At 40.2% G+C, this 3,111-nt stretch overlaps 1 long non-coding RNA gene across 1 annotated transcript; it reads right to left on the bottom strand.

The window, feature by feature from the left end:
* Positions 1–1,108: 1,108 nt before the first annotated feature.
* On the bottom strand, positions 1,109–1,886 carry LOC115392081 (uncharacterized). Its single transcript, XR_003931812.1, has 3 exons — positions 1,774–1,886; positions 1,627–1,692; positions 1,109–1,361 (listed from the first exon to the last, which is right to left on the bottom strand). It is a non-coding gene; the product is annotated as an uncharacterized LOC115392081 (long non-coding RNA).
* Between the last annotated feature and the right edge of the window lie 1,225 nt (positions 1,887–3,111).

Below are 3,111 nucleotides of genomic sequence, written 5' to 3'. Positions count from 1 at the left end.
CAGCTTAATCATATTAACCATATCTGGGCCAAAGTTCATTTTACGAAGGACCGCAAACAGAAAGTGCCATTTGAGGCGATCAAAGGCTTTTTCCGCATCAAGTGAAACTGCCAAAACTGGGTCATTTATAGGTTTAGCGAAGTGAACTATGTTGAAGAATTGATGTGTATGCTTTTCTACTTGTCTGGTCCGCTCCTCGAATTGTTTCAGCAAACTTCCCGAGTTTGTTCGAAGTCCAGAAGTCAGGAAGCGACCGACTTATTTTCTCCAGCACTGTCCAAAATTAAATTAATTTTATTGCAGAAATTTCATCAAAGTACTGCGTGTATTTTGGGGATTTCATTTTTATTTTGTGGACCGTACGGTGACGCAGTGGTTAGCGCTCCTGCCTCACAGCAAGAAGGTCCTGGGTTCAAATACCGGCCAGGGCTCAGGGTCTTTCTGTGTGGAGTTTGCATGTTCTCCCCGTGTGTGTGTGGGTTCCCTCCGGGTACTCCGGCTTCCTCCCACGGTCCAAAAACATGCACAGGTGTGAATGTGAGCGTAAAAGGTTGTTTGTCTATGTGTTAGCCCTGCGACAGACTGGCGACCTGTCCAGGGTGTAGCCCGCCCTCGCCCGCAGTAGCTGGGATCGGCTCCTGTGACCCTGAAAAGGAAACAGCAGTATAAAAAATGAACTAATTAATTTTCATTTTGGATATAGAAATATAAATTAAAACAATGAATACAATAATGCTGAAAATGGGGTATGCTGATTGAATTCCCCCTCCTTTCCAGTGAACTCTGATGCATCCTGTGATTCTTTGTTTTGATCACAATATTATGAAGTATCATAATTTATTTTACGGAAATAAGCAAGACTGTAAGTGGAGTAGTGTGTAGGAGTGTCTACCCCTTCTGAAACTGTATTATGAACATATTTGAAATTCAATTACAATGAATTATCCAGCACTTCAAAAATTCAGGGTAGTTTATCAGCTTGGGGACTCGGGGTTGAAGGATTCATACTTTCTATAATTCTTCCACATCTGTTAAGTGGCAGTGTAAATGAGAAACCCTTTAGATTGAATGAGGTCACCTTTCGGGCTTGAAGACACTCAAAACCAAATGAAGTAATTAAATATGTTTATTTACACTCCAAATACAAAATAGATAATCCATACAAATGTAAATGTATCAGGCCATATTCATATAAAGTGCTCCATCATGGTCATGTTGATTCAAAGTGCTCCACCATGGCGGCAGGGATGTGCTGGTGCTGCAGGACGGTCATCAGCAGCAGCTGGAATTGCATGTCTTCTCTTTGCACACGCAGTCAGAGGCACATTTGCTGCACCCGGGTGGGCAGCATGGGCAGCAGCCTGGAAAGACACAGATTGTGAGATGTGAGATGCAGACGAGACCGTTTTGATTAAAGACATGTCAGATTTGGGCCAAACTGCTGGTCAGGCTCAAAACATCTTCATGTTTCAGATTACACAAAACCACTGCAATTAAGTCAAGAGCATCCACCTGTTGAGTGTCATGCATACAGGCCTAAAATCAATCCTCAAAGTTCACATTCGTCTCAAGATTTAACATTCAAAGGGTTTTAAACAGAGGATCAGAAGCCTGGGTTCCACTTACTCTTCTTGCATTTGCTGCAGCAACAATCGCAGCAACAGCAGCTTGAGTCACATTTGTGGCATTCAGCTGAAAAACAGGAGACACACGGTCAGTTTCAAAAGTTAAAATGTGAACAAACCAAAGCCACGCAGAGAGAACAAGACTCACGCTTTTTGCACTTGCACTGGCAGGGGTCCATGTCTCAGCAGTTGGCTTGTTGGTCCACGGAGAGAGGAGCTGCTGGTGAGGTGTGTTCTTCCTGGAAGGAGTCAGTGAGTTGTGACTGTAGGCTGGAGAGGCGGCCCTTTTATACTGTCCAGGCAACAACAGTACCGTGTGCAAAATGCGTCTGTCACGCTGAAGGCGGGCAAACATTACAAGCATTACAAGCATTACAAGGCAATTTGTTGACACAGTGTGGTTTATCCTACCAATAGCAAGGACACACACATTCCCAGGCCGGAGCAGGATTTATTACATAAGACCAAATTTTATTACCGTGCAGAGAAAAATCAAACTCTGAATAAAAAGTTATTTTATTATATATTGATTTTTGTTTTTAATATTGCACTTTGCAATGTTTTTTGGAATATGAAAAGTGCATTATAAATAAAGATTGATTGATTGATAATGAAGTATTCACAGGACAGAATAAATCATTAGGACACATGGAAGAGAACAGTTTGATCTGAACATAAAGTTACTGAAAAGAGGAAACACTAAACAGCACGTGTGACTGTCTCACTTGGGTTTTACAATCCTGTACTAAAAAAATTGCACACGGCCCAACAGGAAACATACAAAGAAGAGCTGACATATTTTAATCAAAGTTTAAGAAAAAAGAAAAACAATTCTACAAAACAAATCAATATCTCCCACTGTTTCTGATTAATCTGTTATCAGTATATTGATGAAAGTAATTTTCTTATTTTTTACTGAAGCTAGAAATTATTAATATTGACAGATTGCCAGAATTACTTAATAAATACTGGACTTGAGCTTCTTCAAGTTGCTATTTGTGAATGTTAATGCCAGAAATACTTTCCTATTTATTTATTTTTTCATATGTTAATCTAGGTTTTGATTTAAATTCTGAACTAAACATGAAAAAGTGTTATCTATCTATCTATCTATCTATCTATCTATCTATCTATCTATCTATCTATCTATCTATCTATCTATCTATCTATCTTTCTGTTGTCTTATATTTTGGAAAATGTATTTCTTTCATTTGGATCAAGAAATCAAAACAGTCATTCTTCTCTTTTGTTGTGCTTCCTGGAGTTTTTGGGTTTGTGCACACGGCACACACACACGTCAGAGGCGTGCTCGCTGCTCTTCCTCGTGCTGCTCTGCGCTCTTCTGCTTCGCTCTTTGCACCCGTCATGAACGCACCACACGCTGTAGGAAACAACGCTTTCAAGAGCGACTCGGGCGCACAAGAGACGCGACAAGATTCTTAATATAACTTAAAGCTCACAAATAGACTACTTATCAGTACCAGCT

The sequence above is a fragment of the Salarias fasciatus genome, chromosome 7 (genome assembly GCF_902148845.1).
Source record: "Salarias fasciatus chromosome 7, fSalaFa1.1, whole genome shotgun sequence".
NCBI classification, from domain to species: Eukaryota; Metazoa; Chordata; class Actinopteri; order Blenniiformes; family Blenniidae; genus Salarias; species Salarias fasciatus.
This window is presented reverse-complemented; position numbering and strand designations above follow the sequence as displayed.